This window comes from Toxorhynchites rutilus, chromosome 1 (genome assembly GCF_029784135.1).
Source record: "Toxorhynchites rutilus septentrionalis strain SRP chromosome 1, ASM2978413v1, whole genome shotgun sequence".
NCBI lineage: Eukaryota > Metazoa > Arthropoda > Insecta > Diptera > Culicidae > Toxorhynchites > Toxorhynchites rutilus.
Window position 1 is genome coordinate 163679102 of NC_073744.1, and position 22589 is coordinate 163701690.

The 22589-nt window shown below is 38.8% G+C and overlaps 1 long non-coding RNA gene across 1 annotated transcript; it reads left to right on the forward strand.

The window, feature by feature from the left end:
* The first annotated feature begins 16741 nt into the window (after positions 1-16741).
* LOC129762867 (uncharacterized) lies at positions 16742-17520 on the forward strand. Its single transcript, XR_008740735.1, has 3 exons — positions 16742-16911; positions 16977-17244; positions 17309-17520. It is a non-coding gene; the product is annotated as an uncharacterized LOC129762867 (long non-coding RNA).
* Positions 17521-22589: the final 5069 nt, after the last annotated feature.

The following is a 22589-nucleotide window of genomic DNA, read 5'->3' on the forward strand; positions in this document are numbered from 1 at the left end:
CCGCTGCCGTAACGATCATTCTCATTCAAACCGTACACCAAATCAGTTCGCATCACAACACATCAACAAACCAACCCAAGCAGCCATGTCTGGACATGGCAAAAGAGGGAAAGTGAAGGGAAAGGCAAAATCCCGCTCGAACCGCGTTGGTCTGGAGTTCCCCGCAAGGGTAGCTAGGCCGAGCGCGTTAGTACCAGTGCACCAGTCCACCTAGCCGGCGTTATATAGTTTCGGCCGCCGAAGTGATCGAGTTAGCTGGCAAAGCTGCTCGCGACGATAAGAAAACCCGCATTCGGAACAGAACACATTCGGTTCGGTGGACATCAAGACAACAGGCAGTTGGCGAGTGGCAAACGCAATCGCAAAACGGCATCAGGTAGCAGAAGAAAAAAGTTTGTTCTTTATACAAACTGCTTTGGTGGCAAATCCAGAACAAGGCGGCATCGTGGGCGTTCGAAATGGTTTTTTTTTCAAAACCACGAGTACTAAGTTTTCTAAATTGGGCCATTAAACCTTCCAAAAAAGAGTTTAGGAAATACAGTTCAATGCTTTCTTAAACATTATCCAAAATAAAAATAAAACACAAATTGATTTTTTCATAATTTGTTTGCCAGGATCTGATGAGTATGTGAATTTGGCAGTTGTTCTGAGCTTATTGATAGTCGGGGACTTTCCTGATTTTTCAATTTTTACCAATTCTTAAATTGTTTCCAGATTGAAAGTACAGTAATTTACAATTAGTTAGACATTTAGCTAATTGGACGGACATGTAATGCGACATATTTAGTTGAACATTTTTGTAAACATAGAGTTCGGGGTCCAAATTATGACCCCACACTGTATCACTGTCATCGCAAATGTTCAATTACAGGTTAAAATCGCCTCCAATGCGACACTGAGTGGTGCTTCGGCACGTCGTATTGAATGTAATTTACTGTAAAACATGTCACAAAGCTGGATGGGAAGAAATTTTCCAACTGTGAAAGCTGTGGCGAGTGGCAACAAATCGCTAAACAGGAAGGTTTAGCCGAACAAGATGGGGATATCGAGTGATAACAAAACAATAAACTCTTTAGATTGAAGATAATTTTGTGATCCTGTAAAGGACCCTTTTTAGCCTGCATGTGAATCCAACGAGCGAACAAATCGTAATGAATGCATTTTTTTGCCATCGCTCCCTTTTAACGCTCATTCGTTCGTCTCGTTGGACTCGCCCCTCTGGCTGAGTCTGCCGATTTGTCTCTATCCTGTGAGTGTGTACCGCTAGAGTATGAAACACGCGGACCCCAAAAAAAATATCTTATTTTCTTTCAAACCGTAAACCCGTGTTGTTGTACGGCATCAGCATCGTGGACGTAACAAAGGAGGCCAAGTTAAGGGAAAGGCAAAGTCTCACTCGAACCGTGCAGGTCTCCAGTTCCCTGTTGGTCGCATTCACTGATTGCTCCGCAAGGGTAACTAGGCCGAACGGATTGGTGCCGGAGCACCAGTATACCTAACAGCGATTATAGAGTTTCGGCCGTCGGAGTGCTCGAGTTGGCTTGCAAAGCTGCTCACGACAATCAGAAAACCCGCATCAAGAACAGAGCAGCTTCGGTTCGGCGCTCATCAAGGCAACAATTAGTTTCAGTGAGTGGCAAAGTGTTTCTCCGGCACGTCGCATTAAATGTAATTTACTGAACAACATGTCACAAGCTGGATGGGAATTTTCCAACTGTGAAAGCTGTGGCGAGTGGCAAACGCAATAGCTAAACAGGAAGGTTTAACCGAACAAGATGGGAATATCGAGTGATAACAAAAACACAACACCCTAGGTTCTTTTCAGAACAATTAACATATTCATAAAGAGTAAACAGTAAAATAATCCATTTTTCAGGTAGATAGGTAGGTATTCACGTGGTAGAAGAAAATAAAACAATATATTTAAAATATATATTTAACAAAAGCTGTCCCCTTTGTATAGTCCTACGTCACTCCGGTTATGTCCCCGACATTACCCACCCGTCTTTTTTTTTAAAGGCTAGCTTTTTGGCTTCAATTAATTATATCAATCATCTAAGTCGGTTCAGTAGTTCAAATGTTATGAATTTTTGGATAAAAGGGGAAAATGATTTTTCGGACCACCGGTTAACTTTGAAAAATCATATCTCAAAAAAAAAAAAATAGCATCTCTGATATCGAGATATGTTGTGTAAAATATTCTCAGCTTTCAAGAAAAAATATAAAAAAATATAACGCCCTCTAGTCCAAAGTCATGAAAACAACAAAAAACGACTACAATCAATAACTACGAAAATTAAATCCATTGTTTTGGAAAGGTCAGTATTTTTAATGGAAGGCTAGTTCATTGGCTTCAATTCAATATGTCAATCATCTAAATCGGTTCGGTAGTTAAAATGTTATGATTTTTTTGAAAAAAGTAATTTTCGGGAAAAAAAACTGTAAAAATTGATTTTTCGAACCACCCTAAAATGGAAATGGGCACCCTAACGAAACAATGAAAAAATGCGGGTCTAATATTTTGTGTAAAGGAATGAAACTATCACTCCTCATAGAAATCTGTGAACCACTATTTCGGTTCATCGGAACACATCGTTCATACATTTTACTCTAGTATTGAATTGTTATATTTTTTCAAATGTATTCTAATACTAGTGTCAGTGAAGCGCCAAACAGTCTGATAAGTGGATTGATCTATTTACGTGCAAAACTCAAAACAAACGGCTCTTCTCTCACAAACACTATTACCCCATACGTGGTTTTACCTATACTACTCGATGGCTTCATTCCACATTCACCTTAATTTGGCCGTCATTTCCATGTAACAAAATCATATATTGATACGTTCAGCCGTTTTTTTCTAGTCGATTTTCAAAATTAGAAAATTAGAAAGTAAATTATAGGAGCACTCAATTGCAAATCGTATCAGAAGTACAAAATCCTACGCGACTCTCAGAACGAACAATTCGTAACTTTCGTTTTCATGCGTTTGTAATCGATGCAAAAAATTTAAATAATTTTTTTTTCATCAAAGTAACAAATTATCCTTGTGCAGAATTTATTGGAGTATTTAAAACTGCCTTTCGATTTGTGGTGCGATGGTTGTTTATTGAATTATTCATAACCAAATACGAAGGGGTACTTTTTCAATCAAACTGAAATATCTCTGTGTGGAAAGGTCCTACAGGAACATTCTTCGAGCCAAATGAAAGCTGGTTGATAAGGTTAGCTGGATTTGCTGTTGTGTTGGTTAGCAAAAAATTGTGTTAGTCCAGTATATTCTTGAAAAAACGAAGAAAAATCGATTTTTCATTTCTTCCCGATATTTTTGCCCACTACGCCTACACACGTCAAGATAAAAATTTGTACGTGAAAAAAGCTAATACCTGAAAGTCGTTGCTTCAAAATGATGTGAATCTCATCGATATGCGTTGAGTTTTTACGAAGTTACAGCATGTCAAAAATCACCTCAAATTTCCGACTTCGCACTCTGTTCCCCTTAATTTTTTTGTCAAGTGTATTTCAGGTACACACAAAAATGTAATGATAGTAATGAATTGAAAGATAGCATAATAAGGCTAAATTGGAGAACTGTCAACGCTTGAGAAGGACAGATAAAGTTACTATAAAGATAATGCTTAGGATATGGACAGGACCGGAAATTTTCATTCAAAACAAATTAATCGGGTATGTTTTTGTTTAAATTTCTACTTTTTATTCAAACTTTAGTCGTTTAGCCATTTTATGGTTCAGCAGATGGTCTTAAAAGCTATTGTGTTTTCTCACCCAGTTCAGTATGTTCTATTTCTACATCTTCAACACCTACGTAGATATTTTCAGATGCTTTTCTAAATCTCCAAAGTCTGGTCCTGGAACATCAAATTTGATGTATTATTCTTGGCATATAGTACTCAAGAAAGTGAGATAAACTGTTCTGGTGTTCGAATAAATCACAGTGATTTCAGGTGTTACAGTTTGTTTTGTTCAATTCAACAATCAGTGGCAAAGCGTAGTTCAGAAACAGTAAAAGAGGATTTCGATCGTAGTTGAATCTCTCTAGGTTATGTTTAACGAGGAATTCCAGTGAGAGTGGGCGAATTCAGCGGAGCTTCAATATTTCCAGAACTGAAGCTGGCCAAGCATATAGTCCGTGAATTTATGTAGGAACAAACATGGATTTTGTTACGTAATGATCATTTCTACCCCCTCTACCCCCTATGTCACATTAAGTAACGCAACCTTGAACCGCGTTACAAAATTTGTGCACGACGCCTAAAGTGAAAATGAATTTCCGAGCGGGCACCAGCTTATATACAAATTGGTGTGATTTCAATGGCCTATCCTCAAAGTGATTCCGATGCTATTGAAACAATTTTTCGGATCATTAAGTAGCAAGCGTATAACTCTTAGACATTTCATCTTTCGAATAAAATGATTACCATACCACTTCGATGAGGCGGAAGAAAAATTATTGATGTTCGGAAGTAACATGCGCAAATTTATATCGAACAATTATTGGTACTTCGTTTTTCGCCAAACCCACCGTTCAGTCCGGTGTGTAGTATCCTACACCTGAGATACGTTGAAGCAATACAGAGAGAGATGACAGTTAGACATACCTGAATGGATGATCTTGGAGAGGGAGAAAAACGGAGAACGGGTTTGCATTTGAAGACAGTGGTGCGAAATAAAAGTACGAGCGTTTTGGCGATAAATTGGTGGTTTTATTTGAGAGCGACGGACATTACACGGTGGCAGAAAAGAAATGGGATTTAAAGAGAAATGCTTGGGCGAGCGAAACATATCCCTGTCACTATGCCATCACTACTAAATGGATTTCCGAGCGGGCTCCGGTTTATATAGATGAATGTTTTCGAAGCAATTTTTAGCACGTTTCCGGGTCAATAATTAACAAGCGTACAACTCTTGGACATTTTGTCTTTCGAATGAAGTGATTATCATACCATTTCGTTTAGCCAAAGAGATATTAACGTTCATAACCTTGCACTCCAAGTGTAACGCTCTCGTTTTCAGAACTTTGAAATTACACCCCGGTATAGGAATGAAACGGGTAGTCCTACATCAAAACAGAAGTTCCTGCGTTAACAAACAAGAGTCCTGAGTAGGTGGCTTCTCTCATTTTCACTAGGTATGGCCACAGAAGCACAAAAAAACATGCGAGCGAACGTCGGAGAAATCATTTCTTGCACTATCAGGGGCCGACCTTGAGTGTTGAGCTGTTAACACGAGGTCCAACTGTTCGTTCTCATTTCAGTAGATTCTTCTTCAAGAAGGAGCACAACCCTTGCGTAAGAGATACTGTAGTGGAAAGAGGTTAGGTAAGCCATATATGGGCCGTACTGTTCTTGAAAAAGATTCTGAAGGACTATCTTGTACTATCCTGTATGGGTTGTACCTCTGACACTGCGACTAAAGTGTGAGAAGGTGCTGTCACACGGACCGCAGATTTTGTGATTGGTACTAGAGTGTTAAAAGGGTTATGTCAACCTTATGTGGATATGAACCATTCATTTCGAACGCACTGTCCATCCGCTGTTGTGATGAGGTGCATAGCTGGAATACCCATGAAACGATTGCACAGCATTGATTTCCTAGAAATATGTCTCAGTGAGCTCCATGACATTGAGTCACGACACCTGAATCGGTATGGTAAACTGAAGCAATTGGTAATCTGTGTATCGAAATTGCTGGGATGCCTTGATAATGAATATCACATGGGTATAAGTGATGTGTTTCGCTACCGCGGAAATATCTGTTTGTTTGCGGTTTAACAGTATTATTCCACTCAAACAATTGATAAAACAGGGAAGAGAAAATTGTTATGATCAATCCATCACCAATCAATAGAAAATTTCATAGAAAATTGGTACCTAACCTCGAGAATTTGACATAACCATTAACGACCGCATAATCTGTCACTCTACTGATGCAAACATTCCGGCCCATGGTTCGTCGCACAGCACACGCACGGAACGGTGCGCTCCCGCATTGTATAACTCTCTTCGCGCCGGAATTGCATAATAATTCCTGGGGTCCTCGGTGCGACGAAAGTCACGTAAAAGGCAAACAACGTGTGTTTGTGGTTTGGCCACAAAAGAGGTGAGAGGCCCCTCAACAACATCATCATCATCATCAACAATAACAACAGCAGCAGATAAACACAAACAAACGTCAAAGGGGGACACCCCGAGAGACTAGGGTCTAGATGTGCACACACGAGAAAGTCAATTTTCTTTGGAAGAGCCCTCTTCCCATCATGACAATCGCCATCGGCGGTGCGGCGTGGTTCCGCATGACCATGACCATGGCGCGGAGCGCCGCAAGGGTCTTTCCTGAAATCCTAACCTAACCATAATTCTCCCTCTTGCCCTGCCTCTAACAAACCCAAACCAACCAACGATAGTCAACCAATGCTTGAGTGAGAGAAGCAAGGGAGGGAGAATGAAATGATTACTTTAATAGCATTACTTTTATAAAAAAAAAAACGAAGCAGGCGATGGAAGCACACAGACAGGGGGAAAACATCTTCTAACGGTAAAATCGCGTTTTATTACATTCTGCGACGCGCGGCTGCTGCTTTCTTTCTGCTTCGAGCTTTGGGTTTGTGCTTTCTTCGTGGAGACACGGTTGGAAACATCAAATCCGCCCCGCTTAAACACTTGACAGGAACCGGGAACACAGGAGGACCCATCGCGGGAAAAAGTCATCGGTTCGTATTTTTCACAGTGCCTCTTCTCATAATCTTGTATTTTAATGTGCTTCGTTTCTGGAATATGTGTGTTCTTTCTGCTTCATTCCTTTTCCATTAAGTTTACTTTTTTTTGCTCTTTAACTCTTTTGATCGTTCCAGAAGGGAAGGTGCTGTGTTCTCGTCGTAAGATTTCTTTCAAGCGCCTTTCGTAACCAACAACATAACAACATTTTGTGGTGGCTACCGAACTGATTGGGAATGCCACGTTTATTTATTTCGATTCAAGAAAAAAACAACAAACGAAGCAACCCACAGAAGCGCGAAGAAAGCGGGAGCAAATGTTGAATAACAATTCAGCCCACTATTTGCGGATTGGTGAGTACTTATTTTTGGTGGTTGCTTCCCTGACGTAAGCCTGACGACACCAGGAGAAGGAATCAGGGAAGCAGTCGCGGAAGAAGATGGGTGCCAATACTTGGCGTTCGAAACCTATTTATATGCCAGAAAGGCATCGAAGCGATTAAATCAAGTTGGATGAATGGGTGATAGAAGAGGGATAAAAAAAAACTGGAAAACTAGAAAAAAACGCAATCAAAATACCATTTCGCTATGTGGTGAAATTGTGATTAGAATTTGTCGGATTAGATTGTGGAGCTTCGGGTTGTGGTGTTCGAGGTTGGATATTGGTTGTTCGCCCGGTTCCTTGAAAATGAAAATAGAAAACTTGTTCAACCAATCATGCCTCCACACATTAAGGACCGGAAATAAATCTGTAAGATATACACCTGACTTGTGTGAAGTTAGCGGATGAAAGATCACCGGATAAAAATTTTTGTTGTGTGTAAGTTTCTGTTCAACGTTTTGCTGGATTTAAACAATAATGAATTGTTTCAGGTGAAATGAATTGATTGTTTATCGAGTAACAGCCTTCAAAATCATGCTCATTAGATAGATAATTGAATTATTCATCTTTCCACATAATTCACTTTTTCATTATCGTGACAGAGAAAAGTTTCAAACAAAAAACAAAAACAAAAACAAAAAGATTCAAACGTGAGCATGGGTCAATATAAGAAACTATACAGAATTTTTTAGAGGCGAATGAACTGCAAAGTTTAAAACCTCTTAAAAACAAAGAAAGAAAGAATACAGAATTTTGAAAATCAAAAACAGTAGTTCGAATAGAGTTATCGAAGTTAGAGAAATATTTTACTTATCTTGCAGCCACAATTTTATTAATCGGAAAAGGGTCTGAGAAAAGTTATAGGCCAAGTTGTATGGGAGAAATTGATTGTTTTGAAGAAAATCGAAAAAAGTTTTTTGACACATCCACATTTTCGAGATATTTCTCATTCGGTATAGAAAATTTTTATCTACCTTTAGCAAAATTTCCATTGGTCGGAAAAGGGTCTAAGAAAAGTTATAAAATTAAACAATGTTATTTCAAAGGACCCAAAACACATTTTCAAGATAGTACTCATTCGATAGAGAATATAATTTACGCATTTTACAGTGGAACATTAGAGGCATGAGTGAACTAAGTAAATTTGATCATATTCTTCAGACACTCGACCATTGCCGAAATCCGATTGATGTGGTCGTTGTAGGGGAAACATGGGTTAAAACGGAGAACAAGTCACTGTACAATATTCCAGGATATAATTCTGTTTTCTCATGCAGAGGTAACTCTAGTGGAGGATTGGCTATATTCGTCAGAAACGATATACCATGTACTGTTCTAAGTAATATACGCGATGATGGATTTCACCATATTAATGTTGAGCTTGTCTTGAGTGGACGGAATTATAATATTCATGGGTTTTATCGACCCCCATCATATGAAATTAACAGCTTCTTAAACACTTTAGAAAACCTTTTAGATTCTATTGATGAGACTCGTTAATATTTCCTTGTTGGTGATGTCAATATTCCAATTAATCATCAAAACAACAATGTGGTCAGAAAATATAGATCATTATTGGAGTCTTTTGGGTTTGCATGTTTAAATACCTTTCCTACCAGACCAATAAGTTCGAACATTCTTGATCATGTTATTTGCAAAATTGAAGATATTCCGCGATCAAGGAATAACACCATTCATACTGATGTGAGTGTTCACTGTATACTTATACTGTCTATCAAATTGCATGGCGATAGGCAAAAAGTTATCCTCACTAAAACTGTCATCCACCGCCGGAAGCTGGATATGGACTTCAAAAGTTTTTTAAGCAATCTTGGGCCAGTTCAGAATGTTGATTCCTGATTTTCCTGTATTATATCTACTTATAAAGGGTGTGTCACATCAAATTGCATCACGGAAAAAACGCTGTAGAAATTCGCCCAGTAGACCGGATCCTTTTGAAAATTTTAGACAGTAAAATAAAAACTATTAAACAACTTTTGGCATTTTTTTTTTATTCATACTTCGAGCCCAAGCCCGTATGCTCGCACCTTCCTCTTTACCCCGTCCATAAGGTTCTGTACAACGTCAGGTTGTAGTTTTTTTTGAACAGAAATCCATTTTCCCTTGAAGTCCGCCTCCGATTTGAAAACTTTTGGGTTCTTCCGGAGGGCCTGCTTCATAATCGCCCAATATTTCTCTATTGGGCGAAGCTCCGGCGCGTTGGGCGGGTTCATTTCCTTTGGCACGAAGGTGACCCCGTTGGCTTCGTACCACTCCAACACGTCCTTTGAATAGTGGCACGAAGCGAGATCCGGCAAGAAGATGGTCGGGCCCTCGTGCTGCTTCAATAGTGGTAGTAAGCGCTTCTGTAGGCACTCCTTAAGGTAAACCTGCCCGTTTACCGTGCCGGTCACCACGAAGGGGGCGCTCCGCTTTCCGCAAGAGCAGATCGCTTGCCACACCATGTACTTTTTGGCAAACTTGGATAGTTTCTGCTTGCGAATCTCCTCCGGAACGCTGAATTTGTCCTCTGCGGAGAAGAACAACAGGCCCGGCAGCTGACGAAAGTCCGCTTTGACGTAGGTTTCGTCGTCCATTACCAGGCAATGCGGCTTCGTCAACATTTCGGTGTACAGCTTCCGGGCTCGCGTCTTCCCCACCATGTTTTGCCTTTCGTCGTGGTTAGGAGCCTTCTGAACCTTGTATGTACGCAGGCCCTCCCGCTGCTTGGTCCGCTGGACGAATGAACTTGACAAATTCAGCTTATTGGCGACATCCCGGACCGAACTTCTCGGATCACGTCTAAACTGCTTAACTACGCGCTTGTGATCTTTTTCACTGACGGATCATCCATTTTTGCCGTTCTTCACCTTCCGGTCGATGGTTAGGTTCTCGAAGTATCGTTTTAGTACTCTGCTGACCGTGGATTGGACGATTCCCATCATCTTACCGATGTCCCGATGTGACAACTCCGGATTCTCGAAATGAGTGCACAGGATTAATTCACGACGCTCTTTTTCGTTCGACGACATTTTTCCAAATTTACGAAAAATTGACAGTGAAGCATGGCCAACGTGATCTATACACTCTTATCTGATTATAAGCGAAAGCTGAAGATATAATTCCTAAAAATTAAATTTCTACAGCGTTTTTTCCGTGATGCAATTTGATGTGACACACCCTTTAATTCACTGTTAACTAAACACTCAAAACTCATTAGGAAGCAGGTTGACACAAAAGGTATTTCTTGTCCGTGGATGACGTTCAATCTTTGGTCGTTGATAAAAATGAAGAATAACTACGTTAAGCGGGTGTAAAGAAATCCGAATAATAATCATCATCGAGATCTTTTGAAACACATATCCAACAAAGTGAGTTCATTGGAAAAAATACTAAAAAATCCTATTATGATAATCTGTTGAATAGCACCTCTTCTCATGCGAAAATGTGGAAGAACATAAATCTTATCTTCGGAAAATCTGCTAAAGCTGAATCAATAACGCTGGTTAAGGATGGCGTGAAATATAGCGACAATCAGGAAACATGCGAAATATTCAACGATTTTTTCGCTAATGTAGGACAAAAATTAGCTAACTCAATTCACAACGATCCTTCTATGAAGTCTCGTTCAAACATACAACGGGTTTCAGAAACGATTTATTTGGCTCCAGCTTCGGAGAATGAAGTTATTCTACTCATAAACGACCTAGAACGGAATAAAAGTTGCGGTTTCGACAATATTTCAACTGACATTCTCAAAAGTAACTCCATCGTTTTCTCACGTATTCTGTCGGAAGCCTTCAATAAAATTTTGGAAACAGGTTACTACCCGGATTTTCTAAAAACTGCTAGGGTTGTTCCTATTTACAAATCGGGAGACGCATGTGATCCTAGCAATTATCGTCCAATTTCAACGTTGTCAATTTTCAATAAAATACTGGAAAAATTACTAATTAAAAGAATCACATCTTTTCTTGTCAAACATAAAGTATTGTATGACTTGCAGTATGGTTTTCGAAAAAGGAGTAGTACATCTACCGCAACTGCTGAATTGTTGGATGAAGTTATAAATGAAATTGATTCTAAGCAAGTAGTTGGTGCGCTTTTCTTAGATTTGCGTAAAGCATTCGACACTTTGAACCACTCCATTCTGCTGAAAAAACTCGATAGCTATGGAATCAGGGGTGTTGCTAACGATGTGATTCGCAGCTATTTGTCAGGAAGAAAACAGTTTGTAGCAGTAGGTGTTTCTAGCAGCTCAACGAAGTCTATTGGAGTGGGCGTACCCCAAGGGAGTAACATAGGTCCGTTATTATTTCTTCTGTACGTTAACGACTAAGACAGGCTCCAGTTGAAGGGAACTCCGCGTCTTTTTGCAGATGATACCGTACTTTTCTATCCCCAAACTAATGTTGAGCAAATAGTCAGTAGCATGAATCATGATTTGAAGATTCTTTCTGAATACTTCGCAGCCAACCTTCTTTCACTAAACGCCTCCAAGACTAAATGTATGTTTTTCCATTCTTCTAGAAAATCTATCCCACAGCACAGCAGTGTTATGCTAAATTTATGTGTAATCGAAGAAGTCAAATCATTCAAGTATTTGGGTCTGATTTTGGACTCAACACTCTCTTGGTTTGGTCACGTCGAATATGTTGAGAAGAAAGTTTCATCTCTTTGTAGAATAATTCGCAGGGTTAGCCATTTCGTATCACGCAGTATTCTCTTAAAATTTTATTTTGCTCACGTCCATTCGTACCTTAACTATCTTGTTATAGCCTGGGGTCGAGCATGCAAATCTCACTTGAAGAAACTTCAAACTCTCCAAAACAGTTGCTTGAAAACTATGTTTAAAAAACCAGTATTTTTCCCTACTCTGCAACTATATACAGGCAGTTCCCATAACATTCTTCCAGTAGTTAGCCTTTGCGACATGCAATCAATTATGTTTGTTCACGACACCCTTAATAACAACAACTTCCATCATTCTATCAGATACCTTCCACTATCCATAGTTATCCGACCAGAAATTCTAACAATTTAAGATTATTAAGAGCACACACACAGTTTGGTCAAAAGAGGATTTCAATTGTTGGTCCAAAAAATTATAACGCATTGTCTACTGAACTGAAACGAATTAGCAATCGCAGCATATTCAAAATCAAACTTAAAAAGTTTCTTAAGGAAAATCTACATGACATCCTTGGTCAATGATCTACCAGAAACCTTAACAAGTTAACAACATATAATGTAAATGTAAATTTGTAATGGTTCTATTTGTCTTATACCAGTGAGTCCCTTAAAAGGAATCTTTTTCCACTGGGACTTCACACCCATTTCAAATAAATGACTTTAGCTGTCACACACATTTTTTTTTTAATTTTTAGTTTTCTTCTCAGCTCATTTTTATTAGTTTATTAGCTTTTTTTTGTTACATATTATTTTTTTTTGCTGCACAGTTCGAGCTGAGATAGTTGCGTCCACTACCAGGGGGCTCATTCGAGCTCTTTGGTGTGGGGGACGGCGGAGGGTGAAAAATATGTTTATCTATCTTCAGCCAACTTTTAATTGGTCGAAAAAGGGTCTAAGAAAAGTTATAGGCCAAAACATTTATTTGCTTTTCGAGGATTATAAGTTCTTGAAATTTCGGTCGAAATTGAATGTCAACAGTGCATCTCACTACGGTGTATTGACAAAAATTATTAAACAAATCTCATCAAAAATTTAACCACCAAAAACATCTCGAAATTTTGAAATGACCAAATTAATAGTAGCGGTGGTTTTAAACTCATACAGAGCAACCTTGATGCCATTTCTTTGATTTCACTCATTCTGATGTGATAGTTGTTTTGACGTAGGATTACGTCTTTCGGGAACATATTGGGGTACAAATTGAAAATCGAAAATCGAGCACATCGTGAAAATTGTCCAATTTCAAACGCCTATTGCTCAGTCATTTCTTGATGGATTGATGAAATTTCTGCGTCAATCGATTGAGGCACTCTATAACATTTTTTTGACGTGGGACTACGTCTAACCGGAATATATGGAGGGTAAAATGAAAACCTAAACACAGAACATGCAGGAAAAAATGAAAGATTTCGAATGCTTATAGCTCGAACATTTCGTACTGGATAGGAGAGATGTTTGCATCACTTGATAGGGAATATTTCTACGCATCTATCGCAACTAACAAAATGTTGTTTTTCATTAGATAAACAATTGAATAACTGTAAAATATTAGGCGTTATCTAAACACCTTAACTGCATCGTTTTGATTGGCCCGATTTACGGTTTCCCTAACACAGCCATCAAAACCAAGCAGCCTTGGGGAAATCGGCATTGCAAATACATGAAAGTAGGGGGACTTTTATTCTCATCGAAAAATGTTCCCTAACACAGACTTTAAAACCAAGCAGCGAAATCGGCATTGCAAACACACGAAAGAGCCTAGAGGCGAGTGAACTGAAAAGTTTAAACCCTCTTAAAGCCAAAAAGAAGAAAAAAAACACACGACAGTAGGGGGAGCTTTTGTTCCCACCGAAAGGTGTTCCCTAAAAGAGATTTCTAAACCAAGGTGCCTGGAGAAATCGGTATTTCAAATTCATGCAAGTCGGGGGTATTTTTGTTCCGACTGGAATGTGTTTCCCTAACACAGACTTCAAATCCATGAAGCGTGGGGAAATCGGCATTGCGAATTCATACAAATCGGGGGTATTTTTGTTCCGATTGAAATGTGTTTCCCTAACACAGACTTCAAAACCGAGGTTTCTGGGGAAATCGGCTCTGCAAATAAATGCAAACTGCGAGTACTTTTGTCCTCGCTTGCCTTTGTGCAGAGTGGAATATGTCTGTCCTAACATGATCTTCTAAACTTAGGAACCTGGGAAAATCGTGCAGCCACTAGAAGCGAATGAACTTCCCAGTTTCAAGCAAATTCAAGATTCGAGAAGTATGTACACTTTTGGGATGTAAACTTCAGAGGGAAATGTAAAATAAAATAATCGTTTGATAATTTTTTTTTGTCTTCATTGGAAAGATTTTCAGCCTTAGGCTGGTTCATCAAACGTTTGATAATTCTTCCGAACATATATTTTGTTCTAGTCATCATACCAAACGTAAAAGGTCCGTCATTAAATTTACTTGTAACGAAGAACGATCAATCACAATAAATGAATTGACTTTACACGGCATTTGTTCATTTTTTTCACTCACAGAGCAAATATATTGAACTCATTTGAATTTGGAAACTGGAAACAATCAAGAATTTAATCAATACAAACGAATGATTGCTAAGCTAAGGTAGTTCCACGTGAACCTTGCGGTTATATCATAGATATAACCCACTCATTTTTTTATATTGAAGAAAATAATATATGTCATCAAACTAACTTTCGAACAATTCGTCCCCTTAATGCTACAACCAGGTAACTCGAAATTTGTCGATTTTGAGTTGAGTATACAAAAATATTCATCTCGTTCAGCCTTATAATATATCAAAAGATGGTTAAATTAGGACAAAAAATGTAATATATATATATATATATACATGATTATCAAAATTAGGTATCTCTGTATAGAACAACGATGTTGTGTGCTAAAACTAGGTAACTCGGAAAATAAATTTAATTTTATCAGTGCTATAAGCAGATATCCCGAGAAGAAAACAAACCGCAAATATCTTTATCCTTCTCTAAACATAACCCTAATGTACTCTCGGTATTTCGAGTATTGTGACAAAAGAGAAGAACAGAAAATTACTGTTTCCTTGTACCGCAAAATTTTCAATGACAATTTTTACCTGGGGCCCCAACAAAGATCAATGCCGGGTTTGTATCTCTTATGATAAAGCTGATAATGAGTTGAAGGATGAACACGATCATTACTTAGCTCGAAAGGACAGAGTTCGACAAGAAAATCGAAATGATAAACAACTAGCCACATCATCAAACGGTAAGCTCATCTGTTCTTCGTTCGATGTGCAGCATGTTTTGCTTGTACCTTATGGTCTAAAGAACAATGCTATCTTTTACAAGCGTCGACTTGCGACATATAAATTTACGATTTATAATATGGTCAGTGAACAAGTAAATTGTCCATGTGGAATGAAACCGAAGGAGGTCGAGGGAGTTATGAAATCGCCAGCAACATTCATGCCTTCTTGAAGTCGCTTCCTGTGAAAACGTCGGAAGTTATATTCTACAGTGATCGATGTGGAGGCCTACATTTCAACAAGGTCGTTGCTGCTATGTTCAGGCTTGCCGTACAGGAGATTGATCACATTGAGAAAGTTCATCATAAATTTCTCGTGTCTGGTTACAGTGAAATGGATTCTGAAGCGTGTTGATCAAGCCTCGTAACCAGAGGACTTGAAGGAAATAGCTCGTAGCGCAAGGAGGGAGAACGATGATCCTTATTTGGTTCATGATTTGAACCAGGAGCAGATCAAATATTTCAAACCCTTAAAACAACAACACATGACTATGCGAAAAAAGGACATCAGAGGTGATACCGTTCCGTAGTCTAAGATGATATGGATGCGTTTTTTGAAATATGAGCCATATAAAATGGCATTCAAAACATCGTATGAAGAAGATTTTTGTTACATTGATTTTAACAAGCGGAACGAAAGACAATTGTAGAAGCTACTACAGCAGCTTTACCGCACCCCAATCCCTATCTATACATCAAAATACATCAACCTCAAGTCTCTATTCACCTTGAAACCACCACCTCTTAAGTATTGCATAAACCTTTTTTATTTTAATCTGTCACACAACAATAAAGTCAATGAAGAAGATGATGTTAATGACAATAATGCATGCTATTAATATGTGATTCAACTTTTGAACATGTCAGTATATCTACAGAACTGTCAAGTCAATAAATATATAAATTTTTAACTCAAGAACTTTCATTGAAATATTCTTAGAAGGGATATCCCAGAACAAACGCTCCAAAAAAATCAGGCTTGTTTTGCGTTCTACAACTCGGTAACTATGGATCTTTCAAAACAATTGCCTCCCACTCTCTAAAAACGCCACTGATGTTTAAATTTGCCCCTGGCCAGAAATAAGCATAATTTCAGTGACCGATACTGGGAAAAAAAAAATTCAAGCTTTCTTGGATGTCAGTAGGGTTAATGATCTTGGTTGTCCAATCGAAAATATGATCATGGTTTGCCCACTTTTTTGAATGCTCTAATTCAGCGCTCCTGTTTCAAATAAGGCCTTCGAATGTTTCGAAACATATAAATGAAATTGTCTTTTACATGATTTATAGTAGTTTGATAGTATATTTTTACGAAATCACATGTTTTAAAGGATTATAAAATACACCTTCTATTTGTGTCAATGCGCCCCTCATACGAGCTAACTTTTAATCGATCACCAGATGATTATTTGGCACGTATTCAGACCTTTTCTGGATTACAACACTTATAAATATTGTAAACATCATGCTTGCTCACCATTTGTATTGGATTTACATAGCTAAACCATTAAATTAACGCATTTTGATGAACTCAATTCTGATCATGTGGACAAAACAACCCAGTTCCAACCATAATCGAGCAGTCATTGGCCCGATGTCGACCGAAACGAAGTAACATGCTACAAAAGTGCTGGAATCTACCTCCGCCTTACCCCCCGCAGGCAGCACTGTCTATAGTTGAACTATAATTGTATGCAATTTTTTGGTACTGAGCGAAACGGCATCACTGTAGAGATTGCTTTTTCTCTTTCTCTCTGAATTGTCATTTAAAACATAACAGAGAATGACTCGAGAACTAAATTTTGTAAGTAAGGATAATTTTGATATTTAATTATAAAATATAAATGATGTTTCCTTGATTAATTTCAGTAACAAAATCAACAACACGGAGACAAAATACAGGCGAATTTGTGGTGAACGCAGCTAGTCTTTGTTAATATATCGCGTCAAAGGAAGGAAAGCAGCAGCAACAGCAGAAATGTATGAATGAAAATGAAGGAATAGCGGTGATCTGGATGGAATGAAAACGGAGTTTGCAGCTTCGGTAAAGTATTGTTTTTGGGATCAGACCAAAGCGCTCATCTCACCATAATCACCAACAACAACTTCAACACGAACGTAACCAATTTGAATACCCGTAAGTATGACTGGTTTTAATTTTTACTTATGATATGAATTTTGATCTCTTAATTTCATTTCAGAATAAAAAACTCATCCATCTCAACAGTCATGATTGCCCACGCATTTAGGTGTGTCTGCTAGAGGGAACGAAAGGGACAAAAATAATTGAGCCGACTGCGATTCCGATGAAGAAATTTGTAGCTGACGGGAGTTTACTGATGACGGTATAATCGCTGCGAATAGCAATAGTGCACAATTGTATGAATTTATTATAAATAAATATTTGTAAACAACGCAATTTTTTGTTTTTTTTTTGCTTAACATTAAACTTTTTGAAAACACACAGCCATAAAAACGGTTGAGCAGTACTGCAATCGGTCGACGCGGTGCCAGATTGGCACAGGTTTGGCTCGAAATTGGTTGTCGAATACGAAGGGTAGGTCGACAAAATCGTTGCAAAATGGCACGATATCGGTATCGTTGTCGACACCGTTTGTTGGGACCAATTCGACACAACAATGTAGAGTGGGAACATTATTGAATTGGACAACTAATAATGTTGTTTTGTCCACATGATTTCTATGGCAACCGCTTGGCGCGCTGCAGTTTGTTTATGGTGTGCTTCGCGCATAGCAGAAGTATTGTTTTTCTGTGTTGATTGTGTTGAGGTGAACGCTTCTAAAATGCACAAGAAAAGGCAATATTCTGAAGAAAGCCTAAATTATGAATGAATCAATATGATGACAGTAAACTCAAGCAATGATAAATGCAACATCTAATTGTGAATTCGAATGTTTTCATTCAAGAATGGAGATTTCTAAAACCGGACAAACCATGATCATTTTTTTGGGCAAACCATGATCATAATTCTTCTTTAAGGAAAATCGTTAAAAAACGTAAAAATTTTAATAATTTCAACACCTTATGGTAGTATTAGCAACTAGAGACTTGGGGCTTTTCAACAAACCCAAACTCGTATCGATTATGTGTGATTTTCATGAAGAAAAATCGATTTGCATTTACTAGTTGCGTAAAAACACCCCAAATTTAACAAACCAAGATAATTTACCCTACATGTACTTGAAACAAGGTCAAATATTCAAAGCCATTTTTCTCAAAACTTCGATTTTCAAGTTACCTAGTTGTAGCATTGAGGGGACGAATTGAAAAATCTCTATCCCTATCCGAACGGAAATACCCTCTTCTGATTGGTCGAAATTGACGACACATGAGGCGGGTCCCTAACAGAGACATCAAAACCAAGCTGCCTGGGAGAAATTGTCATTGCAAATATTTGAAAGTAGGGGGAGCTTTTGTTCCTACCGAAATATATTCCCTAACAGAGACATCTAAACCAAGCTGCCTGGGGGAAATCGACATTGCAAATATATGAAATTCGCGGGCATTTTTATATTGCAAGTAAGGTGAGTGATGGATCACACCATTGAGGACAATAGCGGTTCCTTCGGCAGAAGAAGGCCAGGATGATAGCTCAGGATTGTACACGGAATACACGGGAAACACGGAATATGGCTTGCAATGGAGAATTAAACACTTGGAAAATTACTACACACGGGATGAATTTATTCACGATGCTTCACGTACAAAGGTTGGATATGGAATGGAAATAATATTCGTAGTGATCTTCTGTATGCGTTTCGTGTTTTGCAGCTGTTTGTATTTGTGTTATGCACCACACACTGCATTTTGGAAAGGAGGGAGAGGCTTGGATAGGAAAATGGATAGGAATAGAAAAGGAAAGCAACTTTGATGGATACTTGCTCCTCTTTCGCGATGTCGGTCGCGAACTGTGAGTGATACGATTAATTCTAACAAATAAAATCTTAATGTTGGTTGCTTCGTGAAATTTCATATCAATGACCGATCGTGTATTATGAAAAAATTAGCACAAGTGTGAGCGTAAAACTGTATACGGCAGCAGTTGTGTTAAAAATGATTTGATATATGCAACGATTTATTTCAATTTTCATAGATAAAAACCAAGGTGTGTTCCAGCTCGAGAACGGGTCGTTTGGTTTAAGCTGTCTGTTTTGTTGTGTTCATTTTCACCCAAGGAAATTTTATACGGCGAGAAAAATCAGAAAAGTGAAGAAATATTAGAAAAAGTGATTTCCCATATGCTCTACATATAGTATAGCATTGTTGTTAGTCCAATTAAAATTCGCATTGGGTTGAATAAACACTCGGAAAGTAGAAATTACAGAAGAGAATTACCTTTTCCATTTCAAATATGTTTTCTCTATATTAAAGTAACATGTTCTTACTGATGACAAATTTAATAATTGTGTTCGGTATTGGTAATTATATTATGTTACATTGGTGAGTTTTTTTCTTTATTTCATCCAAACATAACACAGGAGGCATCTCGTCTAGGATCACAGAGGACGGTTTTCATCATATTTCGTTCCACTTCGGTATCTTTTATCTGATACGCACCATCCAACGACTGTTTACCATCCTTATGTCATCATCACTCGGTAAACACTGGTGAAGTGAACAAACAATACCCAACAACCAAACAAAACGGCCCTTTTCAGGAGGCCACCAAATCATTTTCTAAAAGTTCAACGATGAAATTCTTCAGACATATCCAAAATCAACAGATAGCCTAACGGAGCATGCCGAAGCGCTTGCCGGTGATCTTGAAGGCTAAACGAGGTTATATCAATTATTGAAATGACATTTGAAATAACTTGTCGAGCATACGAGTAGTTTTTCTGTACCTTTAAGCAAAATTACATCTCCAACGAGGACACTTCTAACCATTGTTTCCGGCACAAATTCGTAAAAATTTCATGATCGATCGGAATGTCACCAACCGCCAATAATTCCAAAAACACTCCGAAATTCCTTAGAATTCCTCAACATAAAAAGAAAGAAGTATTTTTGACTAGTGAAGTGTAAAGAATTCTTCAAAAATTCAAGAAAAGACCGCGTTGTTGAAGTAGGACTACGAAATTGTTTGCCTCAAATTGCTTGTTTACCACTTCGGCTGGAGATGGGGTAGAAAGACCGGTGTCATGTCGCCTTGAGAGTCTCTTTTCAATCACTGTAAAAGCTTGGTCGGACGGACATGAGGGCTTCGTCATACCCACCTTCTATGAAAACAATCAGTGATTGCGAAACGAAGAGGCATCAGTCGACATTGTAACATTCCCCGCTCTGAACCGGTCCCGACACTTAAAGCAATTCGGACGGATTAAACTGTGTGGAACAAAGTTCAGATGGCACAATTGGAAGGCATATGAGTTGATGAACACATGAGAATGTGGAACGAGTGAGAGTTTTCAATTGCGCAGCCATTGGTGTGTGCGCCAATATGTTGTGGCTACGCTTCGAGTGTCATCTTCACAAAATCTTATTGACTCATGAATTGGATGGCCGTGATCATGCCAGTCGCAAAAAGCTTTCAGAAGAAATGCTTCAGACAACCCCTCTACACACGTTTTCATAAATAATGATCAGGATCGCTTCCATCGTAGGGGAGGTTTCAAACCAGCAGCACTTTCTGTATTGGGCTGCCAATCCTAGGGGCCCCTATGTACTATATTTTCACTCTCCAAAGGTTACAGTGTACCGTTGATGCATCTGAGAGCGATTCAGTGTCGCAAAACCGTTGTGTGTCACATCAGCATTAGGTAAGACAGCTGACTGCTCGCTAGCTGGAGCGAGACTGAGTAACAGAAGGAAGGAAGGTATTGTATTATAGAGACTTTAAACTTTTTCAGTTCATTCGTCTCTAGCCTTGAGAAAGGCCCTTTGAAAACTCTACTCTACTCTACTCCAGCGCTACCACCTCCACCCTCTTGCCTTGAGAAAGGCACTCGATCCCTCGCCGTCCAGCCCGTCCAGCAACGATGCTGTCCAGTCGGTGTCCACACAAAGAATGCTGAGTAACAGAAATCAAGAATGGTTTATTTATACCCAATAAGTTATCAACGGACGGGGCTTATTTAAAATATTTCTATGCTATGCATTTACATTTCTAGCGAGCGATTTACCCACGCCTCATTCGTAGTGGTATATAAAAACTATACCTCCCGGCTACACCCATTCTTCAGAATAGCAAGTACGGGTAGATAAGGACAGAAATGCACAGAACAAATTTATGGAAAAACTAGTGTGCTTACATTTTTTACAAAGGGTCTCAATTTTGCTAGGCTGTCAAAAATGTACGATATTAATTTGGGAGTCATTGTAGCATCGAATTCGAACGATTTTTAGATTTTTCTGCCAGCGCTCTAAAGTCCTGGTTTTGTTACATAAAAATTTGATAAGTTTTTCACTTTAAACGTACTATTTTGGATCTACTGTGTATCTTTTACAGTAGTTGTTTGCAGTTTTATTTTCAATAAAATAGAATACATTCACTTACGAGGGGCTATCATGAGCAACGCGATCTAATATTAGTGTTGAGGTTTGCAGTTCGGTGAAGAGCAACAAATACGTTTGCAAGTTCGTGAACAAAGGAAGCAATATGGGTATATCGCCATATGATGTAAGTGGACACATAATACAGAACTACTGCAGATTCATTTGATCTAGAAACTAGGGTTGAAGAGCTGTAATTTTTTTAGTCTGGGAAGACTGTACATTTCGTGATTCATATTTGAGATCTACCTGAAATCCTTCCACGTTGAATCGGTATAATCACATGGCTACCTCTAACACTATTTGCTTTTCTCTCATATTCGCTTATATCTACCGAAGAACAAGTTAAAACAGTTCGACAAGCGTCCAACCGAACAAGTTATGGTTTCTTGGTCAACCAATAAACCTGGAATTTGCAGCTCACCTGTTTCTTTTATACAGAAGCAGAATACAAACAACAAACACATTCACTATGGACAAAACGCTCTACCGTTACGTCGGTTTGGACTTTATGCTGCAGTTGCTCCGCAACGTGGTGACAAGTGGGACCTTCGAAATTGTGGCACCCCGCGTTATCGCCGGCATACGAATCGGTCCCTGGGAACGCTTCGTCATTCTGGTACGGTTTATCAACCACAGATGCGCTCTGGAGCGCGTCAAGATCAATCGGGACAGTGTTGGGGGGAGGTTTGATAGTGTACGCATTGTCTGTTCCAACACTCACAGTAGAATTCGACACGACCATTTGGAACCCGAGTCACTCGATTTCCTGCGTTGGTCGCAGTTCTTCTACTTTCTGCCCGAACTGGAGACACTGAGGATTAAACGAGCGACCGACGATATGCTGCGAAACGCTCAGCGCTACTGCCGGAATTTGAAGACGCTACACGTGGCGAAGTACGCGCTCAGCGCGTATCCACCGGAAGAGTTGATAAATTTTCCCAACTTGGAAGGACTTGTACTTCACGA